General features: G+C 43.0%; 1 protein-coding gene and 1 pseudogene across 15 annotated transcripts in view; both read right to left on the bottom strand.

Annotated features, from left to right (window-relative positions):
- Window positions 1–15036, bottom strand: part of LINGO1 (leucine rich repeat and Ig domain containing 1) — a 3157620-nt gene that overhangs the window by 411484 nt on the left and 2731100 nt on the right. The gene's annotated exons all lie outside the window — the stretch shown is intronic.
- LOC138283393 (uncharacterized) overlaps window positions 1359–15036 on the bottom strand; it is a 113580-nt pseudogene continuing 99902 nt past the window's right edge.

The raw sequence follows: 15036 nt of genomic DNA, 5'->3' as shown, positions 1-15036 counted from the left end.
CACAAGGGTTATGATTTTTCCTTGAGATAGATGGTAAATACCCCCCAAATAATAATCCAATTTCTTACAGACCTCTTTGTAATGCACATCTCAGCCAAATATCCTATCATACTGTATCACTTTTATATTGACTGACATTCACTTGGCGAAAGGCATTTCTAGCTGACTTAGAACACTGTAGCACATTATGGTTACTGACTAGGTGGAGTGGTGTTCTTGGGTAGGATACTATTCCGCTCAATTATAACTTGTCCGATGTTCCCGACCTAGATTTCACAGTGTGGGCACACCAGTCCCGAATTTACTAAACCTGCCGAAAAAAGGTAGGAAACACTGTACATAAGAGAGGCACAGTATAAAGGTATGTTTACCATAAGAATTCAGGAAATAATCATTTTTTATAGAATAGCATGCTGTCTCAGTGAGAAGTGGTGGGGAAGGTATATTGCCTGTAAAGGTAAGGAGACTGTACAGAGGTATGTTTTGATAGGGTTCAGATCCCATATAACGTAGGAATACAATGATAAAAGCTATTCATGCCACCATTGTGGGTCGGAGATATATTGTGAAATTTGTTACCCCATGGTAAAAGCACTAGTTGGCATGACAAGTGTCTGGTTATATTTTAGGGCATCACTCTCACTAACTTCACATGCAAGATGAGGTTGGTGGATTCCCTATTGTGTCATTCTCCATCCGGAGATGTGGCCTACAGAACTGTAGACTGTGCTCCACACAAGGCACTACCAACAAATGTTGATCTTAAAGCAATAGCTATCTAATATAGCAATAAGATCAACTAAAACAGACTGGTAGTTACATTGTGACTCAAAGGATGGGCATAATGGGGAAAGTTAAACAATGGTTTGCTTCATTGTTGGAAAACGGAAACACTAGTAAAAATTTGAGATAAGCTGTTTTGCACAGAAAGAACTGTTTGTGGAGTCCCAAAAGGATCAACTTTTCCCCATGTGCTATTTTCTTCTACATGGAGCCGATGGGTGTAATCATGCAAAACTATGGTATTCATGGGCATCAGTTGGCAAATGACACACATATATTCACAGACCTCAATGATAAAGGATATCACCAGTCTAACAGGCAATATCCTCCTGTTAAACCCGAACAAAACACACATTTTGTGGCATGACATGGAGGGTTAACATTATGCAACCTCCTTTTATTGTCCGCTCACAGCTGCAGCAATAGTAACAACTTTAGGACACTTTAAAAATTCCAAAGAATTCCAGAGCTTATCAACTAGATGGCATTTGTTGCTACCTAAGGAGGAGAACAAAAACACTATCTTCATCTATATTTTATGCCTATTTAGTTATGAATGAGAGTGTTTGTGTGGTTCAGTATCTGAAAGAATACGAGAAGAGAACTGAAAGTTTGAGGAATCATACTGCTCAATTACTTATTTCCTATAGATGACCTCGTAAAGCTGTCTCTCCACAGACCTTGGCAAGATGGATGAAAGAGGTCATGAGTGAGGCTGGCGTGGATGTTAGCAAGTTCAGGGCACACTCTGTCAGAGGTGCATCTGCTTCAAAGGCCTTTGTCCTGGTTGTTAGTCTGCAGGACATTTTAAGAGCTGCATATTGGTCAAATGAAAACATGTTTAAAAACTGATATTTTAAACCTGTGGTTGATGTTATTGATAATGTTTTGTCAGCACTTTAAACTTGCATAATGCTACCCTACGTGTCATGCCATAAAATGTAGATTTTCCACAGACTTGATGGGCAGAAAATCTGGATTTTATTAAAGACACAGAGGCTAAGATTGCCCCACCTTTTTTAACCGTCCCTGATGATTTGTATTTTTTTCTTTTCGGTCTAGGGGAGTTCCTGTCATGGTTTCTCCGTTTCACTGAGGATAGGTCATGGATTCAGTTGTCTTCGGATTCATAGTTCTCACTCTGGATTTATCCATAAGAAGGAAGATGGCTGCTGGTTTCTGAATCTTATAGTCCTTTGGAATGTTTAAATTGTTCTCAATTCTTACTATTGTTGCTGCTGTGAGCGGGCAAAAAAAGGAGACTGCATAACCTTAGCCTCTGTGTCTTTAATAAAATCCAGATTGTCTGCCCATTAAGGCTGTGGAAAATCTAAATTTTCTTTATATCTACTTCTAACTCATTGTTAGTAAAGCTCCTGAACTTGGACATTCCCCATCACAATCACCCTCAACATGCCTGTGTGATGTAGACCACACTCGCAATGAGATCACACACATAAACAAAATTATGACAGTGAAGAACCTCCACTTAAATACTACATCTGATGTCACTTGACCACCTCACTTCAGCTATATGCCCCTAAATCATCTCCAGATTAGACTTTGGCAATTCCATTTTAGCAGGCATACTAGTACCAACACTCGCTCCACTAAAAGCAGACTCACTCAATTAGCAGAGAGATCTGTCCACAGCATTACAGTGTTACATAACTACACTGGATTCTTATAATATAAATAGAATACATTTTAAATGGTGCTGTCTAACACACAAAGCCATCCATAAAAACAGCCCAGGGTATCATGATAACCTGCAAAACTTCTCTGAAGGAAAATGAGGACTGAGAAGCGTACAATCCCTGAACTTAAAAATACCCAATCTCAAAAGGTCCATGGTACAAAACCAATCCTTCAAATGAGCAGCAATCTCAGCATGCACCTCTCTACAACTTGGCCTGTGGACACTCACACCAAGCCCCAGAGTCAGGAAACACCTAAAAGCCTACCTCTTCAAGGACTTTCTAACATAGACTCTCCCATACATAGCTGCTCTCTCACATCCTAGATGTATGGAAGTGATGTCCTAAGTTTTGGTTCTATTGTTTTGCCGAAATGCTCCTCTACCTACAGTTTCAAGCTGCTGAGATAATCTTACTTATAAATGAAATGCAACATATTTTGCTTCATATAAGCTAGTTCTGGTTCTACTGTAGCATGATATTCCTTTCATGTCAAAACATCTTTGGGTGTTATACTAGTGTACACAATGAATAATAAACACATAAATACACATTCATCTCTTTATCTCATTACATTGGAAGTGGTACTTTTAAAACTCCCAGCTCCATAGTAACTAGCCATAACTCTATTTGATCATAGTATCTCATTTTCACCTAGCACACAATGCAAAGCGGTCGATTCCATTCCATTCTTGCAAAGACACATATGGAATGGATAAGCCTTGTTCTCTTCCTGAGCATTTGGTGACAGAAGACGTAACCACAATTAGCATAAAAAAGATTACACAAGACTAGCAGAGCTGCCTTAGTATGCAGTGAACTGGCATTATAACAATAAGGCAACCAACCCAATCCGGGGATGTGGACTGGGTTGATTAAGGGAAGGGGAGTGGAGAGATCTTGTGAAAAGCCACCAAGAAAGGGAGATCTCATCAATGAGTGATATCACTGAAGTGCACAGGCACACTCATCTGAAATCTAAATGCGTTTACATCTAATATTCAGGGATAGTGATGTGTATTTTCAATATTGTAACACAGCAGCTGCTCACTAATATTACTGCAAATAATCTCACCAACACTCTCCCATTTCTCATATGCGAGGTCCTGTTTTGATCTAAAAGAATGTCTTTTATGGCTGTTGCATGAAACATAAACAGAATATTTCTTTGCAAAATATCTGCAATAGACTCTCACAAATCACCCACATTCAAAATAAATAAAATGGTATCTAAAACAATATGTTCAAGAATTATTCAAGGTCATTAGTGCAGGACTGTCTGCAGAATAGGCTCTATCAGGGGTTCCTTTGAAAGGCAGGGGCCCTGAGCCAGATCCCACTTTACATATGCCTTAAAACATCTCTGGTACTAAAACAGTAACAATGTTGAAATAAAAACCCAAATGAACTAGAACAATAGAATAAAAATGGAATAAACAAATGGCACTAAAATGACAATAATACAATCAGAAGAACAGTAGATCTGAATTGTTAAAGTTGAAAGTAAGAATAACACAAAGGAGCTTAAAGTGCAATGATAATCAATGGTCATAGTAGATCAGGACCTGCACGCAATTTGATACTGATTGAGTACCAGTCGGGTACACCAACCAGGTGTATCCTGGTCAAAGATTTTACCTTCTGACTTTAGTTATTTGAGTCCCAGTCTATCACAGGGGTACAGATCAAAAGCCCAAAGGACCTCAAGCGAAGCATTTAGAGACTCACTGGGTGTCATCCAAAGGCCAACAACAGGGTCCAGTCCAAGTCCATTTTCCACTGATCAGCTGGGAAGTTGCAATAAAGGCCTCTTGTAGCTTGTTATATCACTGTAGATTGAACAGGAAAGCCAACATTATGACTCTTGGAGTGCACTTCTTTGTCCTAGGTACAAGAGGGAGCATATCCTGTTCTTCAGGGGTCTTCTTAGTTGTCAGAAAGCAAGTACAGTCCTATTCTAATCTTCCTCGTGTCTAAGAGTATTGTGAAGTGGATGCTTGGAGGTGAGATTTATGCTTGGCACAAGCTAGTGGGTGGGAATCACTTTTGGGTACTCCCTAACCATCAAGTAAAATTTCTCGGGCCAACTCTACCCACTAAGGGCATTTTTTCAAGATGGTAGAAGTCTTCAACTACATTCACTTGGGCTCTGAGGGTTGGGGATGTGTGTGGGGAGTGTTCTATATTAATCCCAGTGTCCATGCACAACGAATACTAAAATCTAGTTTTGGGCATGCACTCTACTCACAAATAACTCAGAGACTGATGTCTAGTAGAACAAAACAGGGTTCAACTAGAACCAGGCAATGGATTTACAAGAATTATCTTGGCATCCTGTTCTCTGCCTTTCAAGCACACTGCACATTGTTAAATGTAAACCATGCAGGATTTGCAAAACCAGCAAGATTTGACCCTGTTATGTCAAAAATGAAGCTCACAGCCTCTAACATGCATATTCTGTATGAGTCACAAGAGTCATCCCTGCTCATTCAGATAAGCCTACTGTTTGCTCCTGGGAAGCATTTTGCTCTTTTTTCACAAATGTTCAAATGCTAATCCCTGGCTAGGAGAAGAATGAAAGCAAAGTAGCCTGTAGGAACTGCAAGCAGGGAAATGCAACTTTCTAATTGTTGCCTTTCCCTAATGTTTAATCCATCTTCACAATTAAATTTGATTTTTAATAAGAATTTGTTGCAAGGGCATCTTTTTGCCCTGTTGCTGACTGGTGCTGATGGAAACTGACTCTGTGCCCTGGGCTCTGTTAGCCAGATCCTTGTCAGTGCTATGTTAAAACACATGCATGTAGTAGCAGAGTGGACTAGGTATTAGAGTACCTTTCCAATTGGCCTGACAAACCCCCTAAGTCCCTAGTATATAGTAGGCCAAGGAGATTAGATGCCCAGTGGAATTTCTGCATTTGGATGTGTGCACTGCTGTGTGCTGTCTGTCTTTTTAAATGCAGGCCTGCCTTGTAGCCTGTTTTTAAAAGTTAAATTCATACCATTTGCATGACAGGCCCTATAAGTCCCTAGTACATAATAGGGCATGGAAGTAGAGGCTGAGCAGAATTGCTGCCCTTTGCATGTGGGCACTGCTGGAGGTTTTCTGTCATTTTTAAATGCAGTCTGACTCTGAAGACTGAATTTAAATGGAAATGGTGTCCCAATTTGACATTAGTGCTATGAGCACTTTAAATGTGATGTCTACCTTATTTTCACATATTAGGTACCCCCAGGGTCTCCCCTAGGTGCCCCAGGGGAGGGGGCATATAAGCAAGGGCCTTATAAAAGATGTTTTATAGTTCCTAGTGAGGGAAAAACTGAACATTTCATTTTCCTTCATTGTAGATATTGGGCTTCATAGGCTATCATTGCAATATTGTATTTTGGTCCAAATATAGTAAAGAAACGTGTGGAAAAGTCATTCAAGGACTTAACAGATGTGTTTTGATAAATCCAGCAATTTGACATTGGTGAAATTATGACAACTTGTACAGGGAAAAAAATATAAGGCTTTTCTTTCTGTAAGCCAAAATCCGGCTGTAATGGGTTCTTTATCCCGAAACAAATAAAGGGGATATTGGAATAATTGACAGGCGCAGAAGGTGAGGGTTTAGCCAATTTATTCTTGCTTTGGTTTTAAGGATGGAGCTTTTTTATCCCATGTTTCTTGTTCACAAGGATAACGCACTTGTAGTCCAAAGAAATTAACAAAGTTTCCTTTTCCTTCTCTTTCAGGGTTTTGGTGATAGTCCATAAGTGACCGGGTCCAGCTTTGGGAAGGTCTCCGATCTTCCTCTACGTCAGTGGGCCAGGCTCTAAAAAAAAATAGAAGAAGGACAACAAAACAGGTAAGTGGGATATATATACTGTCAGTATATAGGGTTAGTAGGGTGGTGGGGGAATAGGTATGAGTGACGGGAAGTGAGGGTATAACTGTCCTTTAGTTTGTGGTTTTCCCTATAGGTGTTCTCAGACATTCCCTTCTTTGCAGAAATCCTCTGGCTGTCGGTTTCTTTGTGAGGTTAGATTTACTTTAGGGCTCTCTGTCATATAGTCTCCCCTTCCCTGCAGGACCTCCCTCTCTTTCCCTTATCCCCCCCTATTCCTAATAACCACCCTCTCGCGAACCCCCAGCTGTGGTACGAACGTACCTGGGGTGGCCACGCCCCTCCAGGGACGCGGCTGGCACTTTGGCAGTCTCCCGGCTTTTCTCTGACGGGGGCGGGAGGGCCCCGGTGCTTCTCTCTCTCCTGCGGATCTCCCGATCCTTCAACGGGCTCCTTCCTCTCCGTCCTCGGTGTCCGGGTTTCCTCTTCCTCGGGTCGCGCTTGCCGGGCGTCTTCCTCCGTCTCACACACTCCTTTTCCTTTTGGTCCGTCTTTTCTTCGGTCGTCGTCCAGACGCCGAAGGCGTCTGATGTCATAGGCTTGCGTCCCTCTCGAGTGTGTCGGGCCCCATCAATGGCGGCCGTCACAATATTTTGAAGACCGGCGTCCGGAGACGTCCGGTTACACCGGCCTTCTGAAGGTCCCCTCTAATTGGTCAGTGCTAATAGGATCAGCAGAGATACTTGATTAAGTGATAAGTGTCTCTCCAGGTGAGAGCCTATCTGGTGAAGGGCAGCTCTGGGGCTACACAGGAATGCCAGAGCAGGGGGAGGGGTAATAAAACATACAGCTTCAAGGAAGAGCAGGACAGGAGGGAATGCCAGATAACCTAACCCCTGCATTCTAGATCCCTCAGCCAGATACCAGGCTTAGGGAAGGAATTTGCAGATGTTGGGAGGAGATGAGCTATGGAAATATACCACACTGGGGGATTGTTTAGTTGGCTCTTACTGCTCTGCTGAAATTTCTGGATTTGAATCCTTGGCCTGCACTTCTGAGTGAACTGCGCCTGCTGCACTATCTGGTAAAACAGCCATGGGGAGGATGCCCTGCTTCAAGAAGGAATCAGGAGTGGACTCCCGGCAGCTACAGGCTAACAGGGCTTTACCTGATTCATCCCCAGCAAGAGTCCCCTGCCTGGAGTGCGTCCAATTGACTTTTAAGGATTTGGCCAGGTGCACTGTGGGAATTGTGGCTTACCTTTCCAAGGACCATCCAGGAGATTCCAGACCCTTGGATTTGTGTTTGGACCATTTAGACCTGCAAGGAGGACTTCAGGAAACACCTCCTGAAGTTTAGAGAAGTTTGGAGACACTTGGTAAAGTTGGCACTTTGTGATCTAAGCACCAGAAAGTGTTTATTCTTTAAAAATTCATATCCCTGGTTCCCCCACATTGATTTTTTTGTCATTTTGGTGTCTATTTACTCATAAAATTATAACCTATCTATATAAATTGGTGTGGGATTTTTATTGTGTGTTGAGTCTCACTTATTTACACTCTTGTCTTGTAACTTAGGCCTGCCTGCTTGGTCACAGCTACCAAGGGTTGAGCAAGGGGCTAATTTACTGAGACCTTTTAGTGAACCTATATTTGGTTAGTGTCCTTGTTGCCAGTGGTAGGTTCATACTTACTACTACCAATAGCCCACTTTCCAACAGTATTAAAGATAGTTGTTTAATAATGTTTTAGCTAGTTCCACTCCTGAGATGGGATTTTAACATGTACTCTGTTTTTGTACATAAGGCAACTAAGCCCGCCACAGTGAAAATAGCTTTTGGGATCAGGTCCACATTTTAAATATTATACACCATGTTTTGTGGTCATGTTGCATAGTATTACCTAAATGTATTATTATGTAAGGGTTTTTGACAGGCCAAATCGTAGTATTTAAACTGCAACAATCATGCTATAGTGGTAGGCCTGAAGTCATGTTTTACACTGTCACTACAATGGATGGCACAATAGGTGCTGTTGTCCACTAGTGATATTTAACGTATTAGCCCTGGGTATATTTGATATGATATAAAAGGGGCGTATAGGTATATTAACTATACCAATTGGGAACATGGCAATTTGACCATGTTTTAAGGGGGAGCATAGGCACTTTACCACTGATTAGCAGGCATAAAGCGTGCAGAGTTCTAAAGCCAGCAAAATATAGGGTTCAGCAATGGTATATTAATTATAAAATTAATCTCCTATATAAGAAGGCCACACCGGATTCCTGATTCCTTTCCATTTTCCCATTCCAGACTACAGTAAAGGTTTAGGTCTCACAATTACCCATGCAAACTGGATTTGCAATTTGATTAAAACAAGGTAATCTCATATTTGTTCCATACATACAGAGTGCAGGGCTGTCAAGATGGCTTCTTGAAGAATATTCTTGTGAGAAGACATACAGTGGTACATGAAAAAGCCCAATGAGACAAGCAAGTGAGAAAAGCCATGGATTTAGAAGGCTCAAGCTTCTAGTTCTCCTGGGTCCTTCTAAGTAGAGACCGCCCACATAATAGGAGAAGAGGAACAGACTGGAAGAGGGCTAGATAACTCTTGTATACTCCCGCCAACAAAATTCCATTTTTTCACAGCTTTGCAGACAGTATCTGTACAGTGCACTAGGTTCAAAACCACTTTATGACCTTTTTTTTCTGGGAAAGAAACTGTTCATTCTTTTCTATAAGATTCATGTGAAGTTTACAAAAAATTGATCCAACCGATAATGCCTGCATTTTATAGCAAGATTTATGTTTTGCATCCGTTCTAAATCAAGGTAGTGCTTTCTTATAAGCTTCAAGAAACTGTCTTAAGAGATGCCAACTTACTTGTAAGATCATTCGTTCTTGCCGGGCAGCGTCTTGGCTTGATTCCCAATCAACTTTGCTCATTATAGGATTTCCTATTTGCTTTGTTTTGTCAACTTCTTTAAAATTTTAATATGCAATGTTTGGGTAGTCCATATTTAGATTTTACTGTGTTAAACTTACTTCCAGATTTATCAAGCAGGACTTATAGAGTGAAGCTAATTGTCTGCCAGGGTGTCCAGGCACTAAGAACATAGGTGCAAAGGGGTTCAGTTGAACAGCCAGATCCTGAGTCCTCTCCTGAACTCCAGAAGAGATCCTGAGTCCTCTCCTGAACTCCAGAAGAGAGGATGAGGTCTGTAGGTGAAAGGAGAAGCCGTTCCAGGATTTTGCAGCGAGGTAAGAGAAGAAGCATCCTCCACTGTTGCTTCAATGAATGCAATATGTAAGTGTGAGGGAGAGGGAAGCAGAGCACAGGTGTCTGGAGGGTTGGTGGAAGTTCAGGAGGTGGTTGATATATCCTGGTCCTTGATTGTGAAGGACTTTGTAGGTGTGGATCAGCATCTTAAATTGAACTGCATGGAAAGCCAGTGGAGTTCTTGAGGTGGGAGATGATGTGGGTCAGTTTGAAGAGGTCAAGGATGAGTCTGGCTGATGAATTCTGTATTGTCTGTAGTCTCTTCAAGAGGTGTGTGGTGATTGCTATGTAAAGTGTGTTGTCAAGGATGAGTCTGGCTGGTGAATTCTGTATTGTCTGTAGTCTCTTCAGGAGGTGTGTGGTGATTGCTATGTAAAGTGTGTTGTCATAGTCCAGACGGCTGGTGACTAGGTCTTTAGTGATAGTTCATCTGGTGTTGACGGGGAGCCATTTGAAGATCTTATGGAGCATGCAAAGAGTGAGGAAGAAAGACTGAGCTAATCAGAGTTTTTCATGGCGAACTTCCTATTCACGATGATGTCAAGGTTGCAAGCGTGGTCTGTTGGAGTGGGTGCTGGTCCTACTTTGATAGGCCACCAGGAGTCGTTCTACGGGAGGTGCCAGAAGACCAGCAATTCCATTTTGTCTGTTGCATTTTAGGAAGTTGTCATTTGTCCAATCGGTGATGTCCATCATGAAGCTGTGGAAGTTGGCCTTGGTGGTGAAGGGGTCTTCTGATCGTTAGAGGATGAGCTATGGTGTTCACTTTGTGGGTTCTGACAATGTTGGGCAAGGTGGTCATGTAAATGTTGAACAGTGTAGGGCTTAGGGATGAGACTTTAGGGATACCACAGATGTTGTTCTTTGGTTCCAAGGTGAAAGGTGCTAGGCAGATTCTATGGGCTCATCCAGTGAGGAAGGATGCGATCCATTTGAAGGTGTCTCCTAGGATTCCGATGTGATGAAACCTCTTGATAAGGGTGTGGCGGGATATGGTGTTGAATGCTCCTAAGAGGTCAGGGAGGATCAGGGCTGCCGTTTCTCTGTGGCTGAGTAGGGTTCTAATGTCATCAGTGGCAGTGAACAGGGCAGTTTTGGTGCTGTGGTTGGTGCTAAAGCCAGATTGGGAGGGTTCCAGAAGATTCTTGATCAACCAGGTTTTCTGTGAGATGGTGGTTGATGGCTTTTTCGAAGACCTTGGTGGGTAAATGGGAGCAGAGAGACGGGACAGCAGTTCTGGAGTTCTCTGGGGTTGATGGAAGTCTTCTTGACTATGAATGATGTGAAGATGGCAGTGAGCTTGTTGCTGGTCATCTTGCTCCCAAGGTTGAAAATGTGATGGGGACAGAAGTCCGTAGGTGCTCCTGAGTGGATGAAGTTCATGATGGCAGTGGCGTTTTATGTGGTGAGCTGGTCCCAGGTGGTCGGAGACAGCATCGTGGTTTGCATCCATGGGAGTGAGGAGGCTGAGGATGTTGGCTGCGGTGAGTTGGGGGTTCAATCTTTTTGTAGATGGTGGAGATCTTATCATTGAAGAAGTCCACCAGGGTGTCGGAGAGTTCCTGAGAAAGGGTGATGAGGTTTTCTGCAGCTGAGGGGTTGAAGGACTCTCAGACGATGTTGAAGAGTTCTTTGCTGTGGTTAGAGTTGGCTTCAATGTGGTCTGCTAGGGCACTCCTCTTCACCTCATTCAGTAGTTAGTGGTATCGGTTGAAGGTGGCTCGGTCTGTGATCTCCTTTCTGGTGCACCGTACCCTTTATAGTCACTTGCAGTTGTGTTTTGCAGTTTTCAGTTCCATGGCCTGTTTGGTGGGTCTCGAGTTTGGTGGGCTTCAAGGGAGCGACTCTGTCAGCGCAATCAGTGATCCAGGTTGAGAAGTTCTTGACAGTCGGTTCAAGCTTGGTTGCGGTGTCAGGGTGGGAGGTGTTTAGGGCATTGGCCTACTGGCTCTCAGATACTTTGCTCCAGCTGAGGTATGAGGTGCTGGAACGCTTTGTGGTGGTGCTGGGGGACCATGTGAAGGTAAAGTTGACAATGGCGTGGTCTGTCCAGCTGAGCTCAATGACATAGCTGTACTCAACTCAGTCACTGACCGTGAAGATGGGGTCAAGACTGTGTCCTGTTTGGGATCGGTGACTCATTGGTTGAAGCCAATTTTGTTCATGCTTTGGAAGAGGTTGGCAGTGTTGGCGTCATTGAGGTTGTTGAGGTGAAAAATTAGGTCTCTGAGGAAGATGCATTAGTGTTTGGAGTTGATGGTGAGCGGGGCAATGGATTCAGGGATAGCATAGCAGAAACTGGGGTGTGGTCCTAGAGGTCTGTAGGTGAGGGTGCCTCTAATGGTGGTTTTGCCATTTATTTGGAGTTAAAAGTTGAGGTGTTCCATGACTGTGGTGGTGTCATCTGCGGCAGTGGTGCAGTCAATGGTTTCTTTGTTGGTGATGGCGATGATGATGATGGAAGCTTATATCCTGAAGCTGCACCCTCCTGATAGAGTCCTAATGCTCATTGAAACACTTCCATTGTTTGGCAAGCACTGTTTAGGACCTAAATGTTGGTTTCTCTAAAACAGTTCATCTGAATCTAGATCTGTCAAGTTTTGAGTCCATGAAAGAGCCCAAAACAATCTGATTATTTGCTTAATAGTTGCCCCTTTTTAGGTCTTGTCTACTGACACCTTTTCGCTGGGTTTTGTTGAGGATCTCATGTGGACAATACCAATACTTATAGTAGACTTTGAGTCAGACCATTCTTTACCATTGGCTGGCAAGCCAGCCTCATTTGCTTACTTCTTTATTGATGCCTTTACTGTCACTTCTTGTATTTGTCTCCTCCCTGAAGCATCGCTTCCCTACTATCCCTAATTAGATGTTGTGTATCCCTTTACTGCTAACATTCAATAAACTACTTTCCTCCTTTACTTTCAGCACTCCATGGGATCGCACGTTTTCTTACTCTATCCTTTGTGTGTTGTGCCCCCTTACTCATCCGCGCCCCACATCCCTGTGCATTCCGAGTTGCTCCCTCACTCCCCAACGTGCCCAGTGCTTCCCACAACCCACTCCGCTTTATTTAGTTTTTCTTTTTAATTACTTTAGCCTCAAGCTCCTTCATCGTCACTCACCACTACGCCAACTGTATTTTTTTTTTTAAATAATGGTATTTTTTTTGGAAGGCCAGGCAGCTGAAGTTTGCCCACTCCTTTTACAAATGGTGCTTTCGCACACAATTGTATTAATTTTTTAATTTACTGTTCCAAGATTGGTGTCTACCATTTGGAATGGTAAATAAAAAATAAACAAAATAATAATAGCATCATGTCATACGCATGGGTATACGTGGTGATGCATGCATGCACGTGTCATTACCCTGCACTGCCTTACATGTACATTTTTTTGTACCGATGCGGCCCTGCATTGACTATTCAGGTCTGCATTGGCAGACAGCATAGACGTCAATTAGGGGTCGCAGCTGCGACCTCTGGCTTGGCCCTTGGAACCCCTGGCCTCGGAGGTGGCAAAATGACTGCCAAGAACACAGTGGCTGCCCATCCATATAGACACATCCCTTGGGCTAGACTGTCTCTGTTTTCTTTCATGTTTTCTGTACACTAATACTGAATCATGTTTCATTATTCATCATCAGTGTAATAAAAAATTGAGTACGATTAGCGGCCCCTGGCAGCCCAGGTAAGTAAAACATGGTTTTAAATATACGTTGTGTGCGTGCTTGCGGGTGAATATGTGTTTTTACGTGAGAGAGAGTGTATGTAAGTGTGAATGTGTAAGCATGCGTGAGTGAAATTGAAGGCCAAAGGGTGCGTGATGTCACTAACGACCGCTAGCCCTGGCATTGGGGTGAACTGACGTTCATGCTTGCAAGTCCCTGATTTCGCCTGTATGCTCTCCTGGATGTGGATAAAAATGTACAGGTTTGGTTACCATGAGAGAGTGTCACCTTGAAACACACCGGCTTACACATATTTCCGGCTGCTGAAGAGCTGACATATCAATATTTCTTTCACTTGGTAATCACGAGTCTCCCTTCCACCTTTCAGTGACGAGAAGCTGTCAGATTTCTTTCATGGCTGAAACGCAGATTCTTGCTGACTGGGCGTTCATCAACAGAAAACCAGCTGTTGTTTATGTTGTTCTATGTTTGGTTGATTTAATCCGAATGCTGATACCACTTTGTTATTTTTAGAGGTGAGACCTCCTCTCGGTGTTCATTTGAAGTACGCTAGGCATAGGACAGCACCATAGTACTTTTGACTGTCACGATTAAAAATAAAAATACTAATTCAAGGTGTTTAATAGCTGGTGCTTTACTCACCCGCAGAGCTCGAATAATCTTCTCGATACACCAGGAAGAACCATTTTGTAAAGTTAGATTTCTCATACAGAGTGTTTTTTAAGGCATGGCAAATAGGCGATTGCCCACGGTCCACATCTTCCAAGGGGCTCACTCAGTAAGTGAACTTTTTCTATATTTCTGTTTGTCTTTTTTTTCTTTCATTATTTAAACTTCTCTGCCCACGTTTACTTTCTCTACCATGTATCATCGTTACGATTTTTAGGGTATGATGCAAGACATATTTTAAAAAGGTTTAATATAGTGTTATTCAGGGGTGGCTCCTCCATAAGGGTGGAGGATCGTTGCACCCACGCAAGCAGCAGAAGCTGCAACGCTTTCACCACGAAGGAATAATAAACAAAGTTTATTATTCCTTCTAGGTTTATTATTTCTTCATGGTGAAAGGGACAGGCAGGGCATAGGGAATGACAGCCTCGGAGGGGAGTGCACAGTGCATCTCGGGCCGGCCAAACCCACTTGCGCTGTAGGCTCTCTCCAGCCTGGCAACACAGTTGCCGGGCTGGAGAGAGCCTGCACAGGCTCCGAGTCTGCCTGGGAGCGCCCTGGCTGGGCTCTCCCAGCCAATCCTGACACTGCTCTGAGAAGCGTCAGGATTGGCGCAGGGCAGCTGGGAGCCTGTGTCTGCAGCACCTGTGACGAGGGAAAGAGGAGCGGTGGCAACGGAGGAGGAACGTTTTTTTCTTTATTATTATTTTTTTATTATTAAATGTCCTGCTCCCCCTCTTCCCCTCGCGCTGCACCCATCCCTTTAAATAGGAGCGATCCGTGACTGGTGTTATTGGCATTGATTAGTCTTGAATTAGCAGGAAATTGGTAAATAACAGGGCCCCTAAAAGGATATCGTGCCCTGGGCCCCCAAAATTAATGTTGGTAATGTTTTCATATTCCCCCGTCTTTATATGGTGTCAGTCGCATCTAGTCTTCTTTGTATGCCTATGCTATCCCAGGGAAAGCAAGGACTGGCCTACTTAACCAAAATGTGTCAGTTCTTGCAAAAACTGTAATTGTTGCCCTTAATTTCACATAAACCACATAGTCACAATGATGACAATTTAATGCTGAGGATAG

The sequence above is a fragment of the Pleurodeles waltl genome, chromosome 3_1, assembly GCF_031143425.1.
Source record: "Pleurodeles waltl isolate 20211129_DDA chromosome 3_1, aPleWal1.hap1.20221129, whole genome shotgun sequence".
Classification (NCBI taxonomy): domain Eukaryota; kingdom Metazoa; phylum Chordata; class Amphibia; order Caudata; family Salamandridae; genus Pleurodeles; species Pleurodeles waltl.
This window is presented reverse-complemented; position numbering and strand designations above follow the sequence as displayed.